The following is a 17,346-nucleotide window of genomic DNA, read 5'->3' as shown; positions in this document are numbered from 1 at the left end:
AGGTGTTCTACTAATGCATGCAGGGTTATAGCTATGCTTCTCAAGCCCCAAAGATTATAGATACGTGGTTAATTTGTTGGGTTTGATTAGTTTTCGAAGAGGAAGGAAACAAGAGCTCTCAGAGCTCTAGAGAGAGTGAGAGTTCCCGTGAGAGAGAGAAAGGTTCGAGAGGAAGTGCTCGGGAAGAGAGGGAAGAGAAGAGAGCTGAGAACCTGCCATTTGGCAATTTAGGAGAAATAGGGAATATAGATCAATGGCTAGGATTTAAATGAGATAAGGGATTAAATTGATAGATTTAAATATGTTTCAGGGAGGAAATAGAAATATACTTAAAATGTGGGGGTGGGTGTAACAATTTACCCCCTTACAGAAATTTCGTCCTCGAAATTACAAATTTACACTAAAAGAAAAGGATATTGGTTCCGCATTAATTCCTCTATTTCCCAAGTAGCTTATTCGACTGCATGGTTCCTCCACAGTACCTTTACCAAAGGAATAACTTTGTTCCGCAACACCTTATCCTGTCTACTAAGGATAGCCACTGGTTCTTCTACATAGCTAGCATTTGGATTTACTTCCAATGGCTCTATCTGGATGATATGAGAGGGATCTGGTACATATTTTTGAAGCATGGAAACATGGAAAATGTTATGGATCAGTGACAACTCCAGTGGTAGCTCCAACTTATAAGCAATTGCACAAATTCTCTCAATAATCTGATAGGGACCGACGTATCGAGGACTCAGCTTTCCTCGCTTACCAAAACGAACAACACATTTCCAGGGAGACAACTTCAAGAATACAAAGTCACCCACTGTAAACTCACGATCCTTTGAGTGTTTGTCTGCAATGCTTTTCTGTCGGTCTTGTGCTACTTTCAAATTCGCCTTAATTAGTTGGATATTAGCGTTGGTGGTATCCACAATCTCTGGTCCCACCAACGGCCTTTCTCCTACCTCTGTCCAACATAATGGCGTCCTACACGCCTTCCCGTATAGTGCTTCAAAAGGCGCCATACCAATACTCGAGTGAAAACTATTATTGTAAACAAACTCCACCAACAACAAATAGTTATCCTAGCTACCTTTCCACTATAACACCGACACTCTCAACATGTCCTCTAAAGTCTGAATCATCCACTCAGACTGACCATCAGTTTGTGGATGATAAGCAGTGCTGAACAGTAATTAAGTACCCATAACGGCATTAAAGGCTTTCCAAAACCTGGAAGTAAATCTAGGATCTGTCTGACACAATGGAGACAGGTACACCATGTAGACGAATAATATTATCGACGAATAATTTCGCCAATTTCTCCAACGAGTAGGTCTGTCGAACTGGTAAGAAATGAGCGGTCTTGGTAAGCCCATCGACAATTACCCATATACCATCATACCTTGAAGGTGTTCTAGGCAGTCCGTACACAAGGTCCATAGTGATATCCTCCCACTTCCAAACTGGTATTGGAAGATTATGCATCAGTCCCCCAGGTCTTTGTCTGTCTACTTTAACCTGTTAACAAATTAAACATCTACTCACATACTCTGCTACGTCCCGTTTCATCATTTCCCAGTAATAGAAAGGATAAATGGTGCTATACAATTTAGTACTTCCCGGATGCATAGCATAAGCTGAAGTATGAGCCTCATCAAGAATTTCCTTTTTAACAGCTTCATTATTTTAGGCACAAATAAATGGTTCCCTTTCAATAAAGCTCCGTCCCTACGGATGACGAATTTCTCATTATCCCCCTTCAACACTTGTTCCTTTAATTCAGCGCATTTCGGATCAAGTTCTTGAGCTTCTCTGACCATGTCTACAAAGATAGGTCTAACTTGAAAATGTGCTAGCCAAGCTCCGTGCTCACCTAGTTCCAAATTAACATCAGTTTCCCGAAGAGAAAATAGTAATGGAACATGTACAACTTGAAGTGATGCAAGATGCTAGTGATGTTTTCGACTAAGAGCATCTGCCACGGCATTAGCATGCCCAGGATGGTACTCGATCAAACAATCATAATCACTGATAAGCTCCATCCACCTTCTTTGTCTCAAATTCAGCTCCTTCTTGGTGAACACATACTTAAGACTCTTATGATCCATAAAAATATAACTTTTCTCCCCATATAAGTAGTGCCTTCAAATTTTCAAAACGAAAATCACTGCTCCTAACTCCAAATCATGAGTGGGATAATTTCTTTCATGGGTTTGTCTGGAAGTGTAGGCGATAACTTTTCCATGCTACATTAGTACACACCTAAAACCTGATAGAGAAGCATCAGTATACACATCAAATTCACCATTGTCATCTGGAAAAGCGAGAATAGGGGCCTGAGTGAGGCGTCACTTAAGCTCCTGAAAACTTTGTTCACAATTTTCATCCCACACAAACTGGACACCTTTACAATTGCAGAAAAAATCTGAATAAATCTTTGATAATACCCTGCCAAACCTAGAAAACTTCTCACTTTGGTGATATTCTTCGGTTGTTCCCAATTAGACCTTGCTGACACCTTTCAGGGATCCACACTAATTCCTTCAGCAAAAACTATGTGCCCAAGAAAACCAACCTGAGTTAACCAAAACTGGCACTTACAGAACTTGGCATAAAGCTGGTTGTCCCTCAGTTGTTCTAGCACTAGTCTCAAATGCTTCTTGTGCTCATTCACACTTCTAGAATAAACTAGAATGTCATCAATGAACACAATCACAAACCGATCTAGATACGGTCTAAAGACTCTGTTCATCAAATCCATAAATGTTGTAGGTGCATTTGTCAATCCAAAAGGCATGACACGAAATTCATAATGCCCATACCACGTATGGAAAGCAGTTTTTGGAACATCATCTCGCGAATCCTCAATTGATGGTAACCCGATCGGAGATCGATTTTGGAAAATACCTGAGCACCTTTCAATTGATCAAACAAATTATCAATCCAAGGCAAAGGGTAACGATTTTTTACCGTCACCTGATTCAGTTGCCTATAATCGATACAGAGTCTCATTGATCCATCCTTCTTTCTAACAAAAAGAACAGGAGCTCCCCACGGGGATGTACTCGGCTGGATGTAACCTTTGTCTACCAATTCCTGGAGTTGGATCTTCAATTCTCTTAACTCCACTGGTGCCATTCGATAAGGTGCCAAGGAAATAGGATTTGTACCTAGGAGTAAATCGATAGTAAACTCAATTTCCCTTGCAGGTGGCAACCCTGATAAACCATCAGGAAACACATCGATGAAGTTCCTTACAACTGGCACCTCTTCTGGATGTAAAGAAGGTTCATCCTTCACAACTACGTGGGCTAAAAACCCCACACAACCCTTATTCAACAACCTAGTTGCTTGAATGGCAGAAATAATACTATTGGGGAGGACACGTCGCTCACCCATAAATGTAACTGATGGAAGTCCTGGCCGATTGAACGTCATAATTTTCTCCCAACATGCGACATTCGCTCGGTGCTTAGATAACCAATCCATTCCCAGAATGGCATCAAACTCCGCTAGTTTGAAAGGAATTAAATCCATCTTTAAGTTTTCCCCTTCAACAATAACTGGACAATTCTGATATTGCCATTGAGCATAAAACAATTCACCACTTGGCATGTGAATCAGCATATCAAAACCTAGTGGCTGAGGTTGAGAAGGTATAACCCGAGCAAAAGATGAAGAAAGAAAATACTATGTAGCACTTGGATCAATTAAAACTCTAGCCCAAGTATTATAGACAGGAAACGTACCGATGATAACTCGAGGATCATGATCAGCCTCCTGCTGAGTCATGGCGTTCATACGTCCATGAACCTGATACCCCGCATTATTGTTCCAACCACCACGACCTCTGGAACCACGTCTTGCTCTGTTCCTCTGATTACTGTTACCAGAAGATGTTCCGGCCTGCTGCTGAGTCGAAAACTAAGCACTTCAGTTGTCATTTCCTCTAAAACTCTGGCTACCTCTGCCACCAAACTGCAGACCTCTGTTACCCCTGTAGTTCTGATTAGTACTGCTACCATAACTCCGACTACTACTGCCACTACCATCATAGCACTATCAGGCGCCAAAATTCTGAACTGGCTAATATCCATTATAGCTTGAGACAGAGGTAAAATCACCAGGTGGTGCTAAATGACAATCACGAACAAAATGCCCAATGCCACCGCACCTGTGACAATCTACATCAGTTATCCCACAACTCCCTCGATGACGTAACCCACATTGATTACAGACCGGATAACTCGGAGTGAAATGACCGAAAGATCGTCTCGCCGACTCGTTGCCTAAGCTTTCACTTGATGACCCTAAACCTCGACCTGGTCGTTTAAGGGAAAAAGAATGTCTGAGACCTATAGAACTGAAGGGGCCCACTGATTCTCTGGTACTCCATGACCGGAAATTCTGACTCCTCTTATTCTGATTCCGCTGTCTATTATGCCTCGGGGGATGGATCCAAGTCTGAGGTTGATCCTGTATCTCCGTATCCCACTTAGACTATTCTATACTTAGACTTATCTCGATTACTTCTTCATAAGTTCTAGGTCTCTGAGTAGCTACCAGCGTACAGTACTCTTGGTTCAGTGCAATTATCGCCTGATCCATCTGTGTTTGTGGATTATCATAAGTCCCATCATGATGCCTAGCCAAACGCCTGAAGGTACTGTCAAATTCTGTGATGTTGAGGTCACCCTGTCAGAACTCTAAATACTCATGCCTCTTCCTTAATTTGTAGCTAGGGCTTAGAAATTAAGTAATAAAACGTTTCTTGAAGGCAGCATATGTCATCCAAGAGCCAGGTGGACGGGATTCCTTCGTTGATTTCCACCAACTCCTAGCATCACCCTGAATGAAGAAACCTGCAGTGTTTGTCCACTCATTTAGTGGACACTTCATAGCCTTTAAAGTATCCTCCATTTTCTCTAACCACTACACAGCCTCCTCACAATTCCCCACAGATTTCAACTCAGTAACTCCATGACTTCTAGCAATTTCTAAATACGTCTGATTTGGCCTATGACCTGAAAGAGCATTCATTAATGCAGAGGTAAACTGCTGGATTGCCTCCATTATAAAAGAACAAGGTTGTCGAGGCACATTCCCACCAGGATTAGCCATGATTCTGACAAAGACAACAAGATTTAGAAAGGCTGAAATTTACCAAATTGGTGGAAAGAAACCCTAACCATGCTCTAATACCAATCTGACACGTCCCGACCCCGATATTCCCCGAATACCTGGATAGGCACGTTCTGGCCGACACCTGAGGGTGACGAAAGATATTTATTGACTACAAGAGTAATCATTAGGAGGAAATATTTATGAATAATCATTAGAATCTAAAGGTAATAAACAAAGTTTAAGGAAATGTCTAGAATGCACATAACACGTTCTAAAACAAGATCACAAAAGGAAAGATCATTACAGGATATCACATAAATGAGTGATAGATTGCTATTGGTAAGGGAATGCCTCGTACGTCGTATCGTAGTCCTCGTTTCTAAGACCTGAATGGGGGCGCAAAACAAAGATAAGTGGACCAAGTTCATACGATAATAATAAAACAGTTATCAAGATACTAACCCCCACAGTTTATATAAAGAAAACTACTAGCATAATAAGTGATAGTTTTACTGAAAACCCTAGCATGCCAAAAATATCTCAAAAGACATATCATGGAAAACAAAATTTCAAACGTCTCACAGATCGTCTCGTCGCGCGATGTACTACTAGTAAGATCACTGAATAAATATATCACCCGGTCCTATGCCAGCAACGTGGTCTCTATGCTCGTAGCCAGAGATTATCAACTCCCGACCCAATGCCTGGGTCGTGTCCCTCAGCCCGTAGCTAGGTATTATTTCTCCCCGCCTATCTGCCAACACCAGATCCTCGCCCCAAGCGGCATAGTGTCCACTTGAAGGAATATTTTGTGAAAACATGTTCATTTAAGCAACATCAATAAGCATGCAATTAACAATTAAAGGCGGAATCATGCTTGCATGCACTTAAAAACAAAACATTAACCATGAAATTCAAAGCCTAGTAGATTGGTGAACCAAGACTCAACTCAAATGAATGTGAGTTGAGAAATATACCTTTGTAGATTCCTCTTTGCATAAGCAAAGGCTAATCACCCAAAGAGAGGGCCTTCATTCCTTGCATCTTAAATCTATGGATTTGGATAGATGAATAGGTTTCTCCAAGTTCCCAAAATAGGGAACCTCTAAGTCTCTTCACCAAGGAGAGATTGGAGAAGAAATGAGTGACCTTGGAGTAGTGGGATTGCAAGATGCACCCCCAAGGTGGCCGGCCTCTTTAGAGAGAAATGGAGAGACATGTTCTCTCCAATTTTCTCCAAAACAAACCCTAATGAATTTTAGGCTATAAAGTCATATTTATACCTTTATTCATTTGAGTGGCAAACTTGTAAATAAGTCCAAGTTCACTACCCTTAGCATCATGGCCGGCCCTAGGGTATTTTTGGGCTAATTAGGCCTTTGTGAATCATTATTCATTAAGTTGTCATACAACTTAAGTCAATGGGCTTGACGTTCGAAGCCCATTGGGCCTTAATGTCCAAAACTATCCCGAGGTCTTTAACGAACTTATTCGTTTGATTAATTAACATATTAATTAATCCTTGCCATAAATAAATGATTAAACCATTTAATCATTCTTACTCATCTCCATTGTTTCTTCAATCTCCACCTTACACGGTGTGCGATCCATTAGGTTCCTTTTAGCGAGGCAGTGGGCGATTAAAACCATTTTATATCGATTGTGAATTGAAACTTACTTTCAATTCTCCCTTTAGTGATTACACACGTTTAGGGCTTCCACAAACCATGAGTGACACCTTGCAGCATATCATGGTTACCCAAGCTAATCAGAAGAGGTAGAGAAAACCTATTCAGTTTGGGATTACAAATGCAATACGGTCTTTCTCTAATACAATACTCTTGACCACATTGTTTGGTTTGATAGTTTATTTATTCATGTCTACTATCCAATGTGATTCGTGTGCTTATATGATTACCTTGAATGTGATTTAGAACGACTTTTCTAAATCTCATTCATACTCTGGCCAGAGATTCTTAATCATATCATAGAGTATTCTCCCTCAAACAGTTTGAAGGTTAGAGATCCCTTGTTGCGCATTCACTTGCCTCCATGGCTAAGTGGCTTAACCCCAACGATGCCATGGACACCCCGATGGGGTGACTTTGACATAATCAAAGATCAAGGACTTAACCACAAGACAACTGTGATGCCTCAGGTCAAAGGACTACTTTGCATTATCCCAACCATGAGTTCTCATGTGACATGAGTATGAGAACTCTTCGTTGATCGCGTTCAGTGAACTCATTCTCTACTGAGCACCTACGTACTTGTCTTGATGTCACACACACCAATGACTCGAGACTAGTCACTCTCCCTGAGAGAAGACATAGCACGTACCGATCTTGACGGACTGTCAATGCCCAATTGGCAATCCTATGATCAGGAACATTTAGGATGTGTCTACGAAAGAATGGTCTCATGAATCTAACTTCATTAGATTACATTCTCCCAATCACATATTCCTTGGACTTTATCGTTTAAGCATATAACATTTATATGAGACGGCTCAAACAATAATCTTTGCCCTTTATATTAAACTAGATTAGTTTAACATGTGAAATGTCCGTAAAGCATCATCACATGATTGGTTTTAGGGCACATTTCCAACACTAGGTCTCTGAGTAGCTACCAGCGTACAGTACTCTTGGTTCAGTGCAATTATCGCCTGATCCATCTGTGTTTGTGGATTATCATAAGTCCCATCATGATGCCTAGCCAAACGCCTGAAGGTACTGTCAAATTTTGTGATGTTGAGGTCACCCTGTCAGAACTCTAAATACTCATGCCTCTTCCTTAATTTGTAGCTAGGGCTTAGAAATTAAGTAATAAAACGTTTCTTGAAGGCAGCATATGTCATCCAAGAGCCAGGTGGACGGGATTCCTTCGTTGATTTCCACCAACTCCTAGCATCACCCTGAATGAAGAAACCTGCAGTGTTTGCCCACTCATTTAGTGGACACTTCATAGCCTTTAAAGTATCCTCCATTTTCTCTAACCACTACACAGCCTCCTCACAATTCCCCACAGATTTCAACTCAGTAACTCCATGACTTCTAGCAATTTCTAAATACGTCTGATTTGGCCTATGACCTGAAAGAGCATTCATTAATGCAGAGGTAAACTGCTGGATTGCCTCCATTATAAAAGAACAAGGTTGTCGAGGCACATTCCCACCAGGATTAGCCATGATTCTGACAAAGACAACAAGATTTAGAAAGGCTGAAATTTACCAAATTGGTGGAAAGAAACCCTAACCATGCTCTAATACCAATCTGACACGTCCCGACCCCGATATTCCCCGAATACCTGGATAGGCACGTTCTGGCCGACACCTGAGGGTGACGAAAGATATTTATTGACTACAAGAGTAATCATTAGGAGGAAATATTTATGAATAATCATTAGAATCTAAAGGTAATAAACAAAGTTTAAGGAAATGTCTAGAATGCACATAACACGTTCTAAAACAAGATCACAAAAGGAAAGATCATTACAGGATATCACATAAATGAGTGATAGATTGCTATTGGTAAGGGAATGCCTCGTACGTCGTATCGTAGTTCTCGTTTCTAAGACCTGAATGGGGGCGCAAAACAAAGATAAGTGGACCAAGTTCATACGATAATAATAAAACAGTTATCAAGATACTAACCCCCACAGTTTATATAAAGAAAACTACTAGCATAATAAGTGATAGTTTTACTGAAAACCCTAGCATGCCAAAAATATCTCAAAAGACATATCATGGAAAACAAAATATCAAACGTCTCACAGATCATCTCGTCACGCGATGTACTACTAGTAAGATCACTGAATAAATATATCTCCCAGCCCTATGCCAGCACCATGGTCTCTGCACCCGTTGCCAAAGATTATCAACTCCCGGCCCAATGCCTGCGCCGTGTCCCTTGGCCCGTAGCTAGGGATTATTTCTCCCGACCTATCTGCCAACACCAAATCCTCGCACCAGGCAGCATAGTGTCTACTAGGTACGCACAAATAGTTACGGCTCTCATAAATAACCACTTCATAGTATAAAGTCATCCATCGTCTATACTATAAAGAGGGGTTTCTAAAACGTGTTCTAGCATCCTATCGTCATCCATCAAATAGATTACCACTTCAAGGTTTTTATAGAAAAATAGATATTTTAAAATATAGCTCAATATAGGCCAACAATTAATTCCTCACAAAAAACGAGACGATAAACAACATATTCCATAAACATGCTTAACATAAAATTAGTTCATAAATTCGTAAGGCATGCATTTCCTTTATGCAAATAAACTATAAAATTATGCAAATTTTAGAAGGGGTCCACTCACAGATACTCCGTAGCAGCAAAGTTTTGCGAAAAAGGATTAAGGAAATCCCCACTAGCAACTTCACCTAAGCACAAAAATGTACAATTTATCAAACTACCCAACTATAGAATTTCAAGGAATGGAAAATGGGTCTTGGGTTTGGATCCGGATTAGGGTTTAGGTTTAGGTTAAATAAGGTTAGCACCTATTGGGTTTTTTGGATAGGTTTAGGAATAAAAAAGGTGGTGGTTTAGGCTTGAGCACAAACCCACAAAACACACACATACACATGCCAGCACACACACACATGCATGCACAGCACACATACACACACATGCACACACATACACGTGCATAACATACGCATACACACACAGGCACAACACACACACACATGCACAACACACGTACACTCACACGGACACAACACACATATACACTCACACATACGCACGGCCCAACACACACACACGCTGAGCCCATGTATGGCACGGCCGTAGGCCAATTAAGCAAGAAACAAAATGGGCTGGTCTAAGTACGGGCTAAGGCCCGTGGGTGTGTTGAGAAGGCCTGGTGGCCTGTGGGGTGTCAGGGAAGGACACTAGAGCTGCTACAGCTCTGGTTGACGGCAAACTCGCAATCCAACACCCAAACCAAGTACCAAAATGAAGAGGGAAGATAGCTGAAATGATGGGAATGAGAATATACCACTGTGAGTCTCGACTGTGGTCGAGAATGGCTGGGTTGATTCACGAAACTCATCGGGTTTTCTCGCCTGGGTTGATTCACGAAACTCATCAGGTTTTCTCGTCGGGTTCTGGAAAACAAAAATATAAGGCATGCATAAATTAGAACCTTCCATTTGAACTGAGATTAACTCAACAAAACAGAATAGAGTAGTGAGCCTTGCATGAGTTCGAGTTTCAGAGATTTGAAGCTCTCGGCTTCAATGGCAGAACACACAGAGGTGTTCTACTGATGCATGCAGGTTTTATAACTGTGCTTCTCAAGCCCCAAGGATTGTTAATTTGTTGGGTTTGATTAGTTTTCGAAGAGGAAGGAAACAAGAGCTCTCAAAGCTCTAGAGAGTGTGAGAGTTCCCGTGAGAGAGAGAGAGGTTCGAGAGGAAGTGCTCGGGAAGAGAGGGAAGAAAAGAAAGCTGAGAACCTGCCACTTGGCAGTTTAGGAGAAATAGGGAATCTAGATCAATGGCTAGGATTTAAATGAGATAAGGGATTAAATTGATAGATTTAAATATGTTTCATGAGGAAATAGCAATATACTTAAAATGTGGGGGTGGGTGTAACACATATAATGAAGGGTCCAACTCTATTGGAGAGTGTTAGTTTTTTTTTTTTTTTTTTTTTTTTTTTTGAAAAAAATAGTATCATTGATTATTGTTCACATTCCTCTAGTTTTTCACAGAACATTTATAATGTATATATTAGGGAGTTGTTATTAACACTCTAAAAAAGGTTAGTTTGCACTCTAAATATGTATAAATATATAGGACAAATTAAAGAACTTGAAGGAGTGCATATTGCATAGTAACATTTTTTAAGTGTGTAACACAATATGAAAAAAAAACCACAACGTCCAGATCAAAGGATTTCGTGAGGCACAATAAGGTTTTTGTTCACCTAAACTTCCCCCGATCGAAATTCTTGGATCAAGGGTCATCGCACGAACGTTTGCCCAACAACTATTTAAATTTCATTGGGCAAATAATGTTTACCTGACAAAAAATTTTGTCGGGTAAAATACATTAACTAACTTGGGCCGACAAACCAAACTTGCCTGACGACAGCATTAGTACAACATATGTAAAATATCCTAAGCTAACTACTCATGGGTGGTGCCTGAAGGTCACTCAAAAGACCAAGGAGGCGAATGCTAAAAGTTGATGTTGTTTGCACCATCCAGTGAGAGATTATAAACTAATTCTCAGACACCCATATGGGTATACTCTCCCCCTGAGAGCCCTGAGAAAGGGTAAACTGCCCATGAATGTCTACACTGCACACTTTTGATGTGATTAGTTAGCAATTTTATTGTCCCACAAATCTTTATCATGTTGTGATGCCCCAAGAAGCCAAAGCTCACGACATAGTGACTCAGTGGGATCGTCTGCTCTTTAAGAGAGCATGCCCAGCCAACGGTTCTATGGCTAAAAGTTTTGCCAGACACTTCAAGCAAGCAAAGTTTCAAAAAAAAAATGAAGATTGAGTAAAGTGAAGAAAACAATTTATTAAATTTCTAGAAATTTGATAAACATGCACAAAGGTCACCAAAATTTGACGTAAGCTAAACAAAGCAGACGCCTTATTAGTAGTTTGGATGACCTTGGGCTCTCCAGCAAATATCATGCCTTCAGCAACCACTTTGCACTCAACTGTTTGCTTATCCGACACTCTATCTCCAACATATGCAATTTTGGTAGGTTCATCCTCTATTGCTCCATCTACGACAATTGAGAAATTGAACTCGAGCAATTCCCCGCTTCTTGGTAGGCAACACAGACTTGGAAGTAGTTGAAGGAGCAAGCTTTGACGCTTCTTTGGCCACTGAATCCACTTTCCCAAGTGACGAACTTTTCTCCCCATTTCTCATAGTGGTGAGAATTTCATAAGCTAATCCAGACTTAGCCACAGTTGGATACTTCACTTTATCCCTAGACACGAATGCTAGAAATAGCTCGATAACAAGCTTTCTAGAAGCAACTGAACTCCCACGAGTGGCAGAGAAAGTCCTTGACTTCTTCTCAATAGGTCCAGCAAGCAAGCCAACTTGCTAGCAAGGCCTCGTGCCTCTAGCGTGGCCCTAGTCGCACCGACTTCTGCTCCACAACTCCCGACTGCTATGAGCCAACACCTGGCCCTAGCCAGCCGACCTCGCTATGACGCCACCCACAACAGCTCACCCTACCTTCCACGACGACTGCCCTATGGCAGCACCCATTGAAAAAAAGAAAAAGAAAAATTTAAACTTTACCTTGGTGCGGCACAGAGAATGAGACAAGAATGACGATTGACTCTTCATAAGGACAAGCAAAAAAGAAAACTGAGGGAGGGATTTACAATATCCTCTAGCATTTTCTCTCTTTCTTGGTGGGTAAAAAATTAGCTCTCTAGATTTGTTTAACCCCTACTTAAGGTAGGCTTAAATAGATTTTTGGACGCAATTGGTTTCCCTTTCCTAGAAGGCTTACACTCCAAGTCAAAGTGGAGATACATCAAACCAGGAAATAATTCTCAGCTCGCCTAATCAGCTTGGGATTTCTACACCTACTTCCCTTTCATGCATGCAGCCCAGCAGATGTGGGGCATTTGTGGAGGCAAAAATAATCCCATAAATTTAGAAGATGGCACGTGGACTTTATCTCGAAGAAGACAAGATTGCCCTCATTAAATGGGCAGGGCTCTCCAATATTCCCACGTGCATCTCAACATCCTTGGAGGCTCAAGAAGCTGCCTACGACACCATCAAGCTCATCGACTTATGGCGTGGAAAAGTCAAAGGCATTAAAGATGGGATTAATCACCAAATCCTATCTTTAATTCATCCCTATTTGAAGATCAACTCAAACAAGTAAGAAATCTTCATCACATTCAATCAAGGTTACTTACCTGACAATTCTAAGATATTCTCTCTTAATTAAAATATTAGAATTTACCTTCCTCATCCATCCGGATGATTCACCTTGGCCAATTAGAAGCCACCATGATTAGGGCAAACCCTATACTCATGGTCGGCCACCACTTATAGATACCTCATCTCGACCATTTACTTGTAACCTTTTGCTACGCATACAAGCCATAAACACTCACTCTTTTCAGAGATATTGACTTAGGCAATGCAAATCCATTGGCCAAACCCCACACCTCATGGGTGCATGAGGCTTTGGCCTTGATTAAAGGTGTTGATTGTTTTGTAGGTGCGAATTCAACAAGATTGGAGATTTTTGCTACCACATGAACAGATTGAATATGGAATGCTTACCGATTACTAATACTTATATTTTTATTTTTTTTTAGACAAAATGATAATGATTTTATTATAATATTAAAAAAGGATAGAAATATCAAGACACTTTAGTGAAACTAGCTGCCACAGAAATTAGATGGTTACAAAATCACCTAATTTATCTTTCTTTTCAGTTTAAAAAATTAAGTAAATGAAATTCGTTCCGCCATAATTACTATTTGTATCATTACACTTCCAAATCATAGTTAAAGTACAAAATAATCACCAAGTTGGTGGAACGAATAATATGCAAAGATGCAGACAATACCTTGGGTTTCAAAAACACAACTTTTGAAGATGACACAGGTCAATAGCTAACCATATTGAAAATGATACTAAAAAAAACATGCTAGATTGCTGACCACAAGTCCCTCCTTGAACATTTCATTTATGAAGAAGATTCAGTTTTGCAAAATTTCTTCAAACCACGCTAGAGATTGTACCCACAATTAGGTTAGTGGCATCATTAGTCGTGGGTCACTTTCTTAATAGAAGACTAAGCAACTAATTAGGCTGAAATTCGCATTACTCAACTTAATTAAGCAACTTAAGTAATTGATTACTTGCTAGCTGCATATGCATGCATGTCTCCCTCTCAAGTTAAGATATTCCATTACTCAACTTAATTAAGCAACTTATATATGCATCTTAAATTAATAACGTCTTCATTCAGCTAATTTGTATGATCTCTGTGAACGAACCAAGGGGCCATGCACATAAACTGCGGGATGCATGCATATTGCTTTGGTCATGCTGACGGGTTAACCCTAGCTAGTTCACTCGCCGTTGATGGGTTCTGATTATCATCACCCAGGGTTGATTAGAGAAAGCAAGAATGAGAGACGTGGGGTCGTAAATCGTACAAGCATCATTTAACTTGGTACGTTCTGTTGAAACCAAGGACGTTGTTGTGGACTGTAACTCGCCTGCAAATATGCCCACTTATTTTGCTGTAGAATGAACAGTATTATGTACGTGGCCCCGTAAAAGTGCCATATACAATACTAATACCTACACAGAGAGAGAGAGAGAGGATTTTGATTGGTTTGTCTATTTGGATTGGGTTAAGAGTACAGAATCTGAAAAGTCAAATCATGTAATTGGTATTTTGGAATCATGTGTGGGTGAGAGTGAGTGGCTCTCGTCCAGAACGATGGACTGGATGGGTGATTTTACTTTACTTTAGTAGCTTTATGAAAACAATGAATGACCGGATCGCGCTGTCGTTATCACTTTTGAAGGGAGGGAACCGCTGCCATAGGAAATGGAAACACCATGTCTCATCCACAAATAACTTAGGGTGTACTACTCCATTTGTTACATGGTTGAACAAACTATTATAATTCTAATCCTCTGAAAATTTGAAACACCGAAATAATTCTTGACCATGACAAGGTTACGGATGGCCCAAGAAAGAATTATTGTCCTAAAGGACCTTGCAGGACTAATTGAGATACCCAAAGTGACTGATGAGTCAATTTTATACTATATATTTTTCCCCATTTTTAGTATGTTTTGGTGATTATTTTGGTAAGATTTTGATGTTTTGCTATGTATTTTCAATGTAGTACAAGCGAATCCTTTTTTAGCTTAAAATAGTCAAACGGTAGAGTTTTTCATAATTTTAACCCGAAGCATTTGATTGTGGTGAATTAATTTATGTCCAGCACGTAGTGTTGGCAGATTGTGTTACAAAGCTTATTTGCAACTTTTGAGCTGGAAGATGATGAATTTTGGACTTCAGTTGTACTTGAAACTTGAAGATGAGGCCCTAATCGGTAATTCAAGTCGTTTTGGGCCTATTTTGGAGTCCTAAAGGTCCAGAAACGTGGCTACTTCTCTACTAGGCAGATTTCCTACCTTGATTTGGATTGTGATTCAAAGTTATCTTTTTATTATTTTATTTCCTAGTTTTTAGAATACCTTTTCTAGGAAGGATTTTATTTTGTAGTAATACAAAAAAGGCTATTTAGCCATTAGGGTTCTCTACGCTACATTGGGACTTTTAACCCACAAAGTATTTTCAATCTTTTTCTACTTAATGATATTTTCTTCGGTTTTCATTATGAGTATGCGTAACTAATTCGTTTTGCTAGGGCGAGGTCATGAGCCTTAGCATATTATAAGTATGCGTAACTAATTCATTGATTAGTGACAATGCAGATCATATTGGTCAAATGACAATCCAGGTTGAATTAGATTCCTTATCTTGTGTTTGAACCTGTCGCTCCTGCAATGCCCAAGGTAACCATGTTGTGTTACAAGTGAGAAAGGAAGCGTAATTAGATGAATGAAATAGTGCAATGTAAGGTAAACCTTATGGCGCAAGGTTTTTCTGAAACGTCATGTGATTGATTGTAGCATTATCAATGCAGTTAGTGTTTCTCCATGGGGATATTAATACTGAGATTTACAAGTAACCTCCCGAAGAATTACATGGACTAGTTCAAATAGTTCCAGACCACGGAACACCCTCTCAATTCAAATGAGGCATTCAATTTACAGATCGAAACAATCCGGGTGGATGTGGTATACCCATCTAAGTGATTATTTGATAGTCGAGAATAGGAGAATAAATTGTGCCCTTGCGCGTTAATTAAGAAGTATTCTGAATTGCTAAAGCTGCAGTTTATGTCGATAACATAAATCTCACTAAGACTCTGGAAGAGCTTGAGAAAACTACCTCGCACCTGAAGACGGCATTTGAGATGAAGGATCTTGGAAAAACTTATTTATGTCTTACTTGAAGTTCAAGCATTGTTCTAACAATAATATGGTCTACTAGTCGAACTTCACTTTGAAGGTGTTGTTTTGAGTATGCCCATGATTGTTCATACGCTAGATGCTAGTGAATACCTTGGAAAGGTTGTGGAACTCGAAGTTTCATATCTAAGTTCAACTTTGTGATTTGTTGTACTTTTCTCATTACATGAGACATGACATCTCCTTCACTATTGATATGTTGGTAAAGATACAACATTAGGCCTGCACACATCCACTGAATTGGCATTAAAGTCGTTTTTCCACTACCTTAAAGGTACTATAGATTTGGGCTTATCCCTATGTATCCCGAGTGGATCCAACCCCTTGATCCTCGCAATGATGCTTTCCTTGTTTGTTATGCTAACATTGGTTATTTATCAAATACGCACAAGGCAAGTTTCCAAATGGTTATGTCTTTACTATTAGGGATATCGCAATATCTAAGGTCCACGAAATAGACCTTAGTTGCCAAATCTTCTTATCGTTCCAAAGCTCACCATACCTCACAATGCCACACGTGAGAGATATGGTTGAGAGCTCTTGTTGAGCATATTCAAAGTGCATGCGGTTTTTTATGCATCATTAAGTCTCAAGGACAATCTATGTAGACAATATCGCATGTATCAACTAGACCAAGACATGATACATCAACAAAGCCAACACCAAGCATATTGCACCATCATCACATTAGCAAAGTATCAAAAGATTGAAGTCAAGCAGATCTGAACTCGAGACAACCTTACTGACCTCTTCACGAAGTCACCATTGAAGTCAAACTTCCAAAAATTTGTCTGAGGAATTAGTATGCGTAAACTATCTCAAACGTTAAGTCCCAGAAGTATACTTACTTGACCTTAATGTACTCTTTTTTCTTATATTAGGAGCATTTATTCCACTGGGTTTTTGCTACCTAATAAGGTTTTAACGAGGCACCTATCATAGGCTAGTCATACGCTTGTGTGTGTTCTACTTGCGTCCTGAAGACGTTTAGTTTTAACTTAATGCAACTTCTCACATTTCTCATTAGACTATGGCTTTTATCGTACATTGGGTTCTACCATAGACAAGTTTTGTGAGTTTAATTACTTACGCATTCTTCCGTTTATTTTTTAAACTCGCATTTGCTTCAATGTGC

General features: G+C 39.9%; 1 pseudogene; it reads right to left on the bottom strand.

Annotated features, from left to right (window-relative positions):
- Window positions 1-395: 395 nt before the first annotated feature.
- On the bottom strand, window positions 396-5,115 carry LOC139189473 (uncharacterized; annotated as a pseudogene).
- Between the last annotated feature and the right edge of the window lie 12,231 nt (window positions 5,116-17,346).

This window comes from Malus domestica, chromosome 11 (genome assembly GCF_042453785.1).
Source record: "Malus domestica chromosome 11, GDT2T_hap1".
Lineage (NCBI taxonomy): Eukaryota > Viridiplantae > Streptophyta > Magnoliopsida > Rosales > Rosaceae > Malus > Malus domestica.
This window is presented reverse-complemented; position numbering and strand designations above follow the sequence as displayed.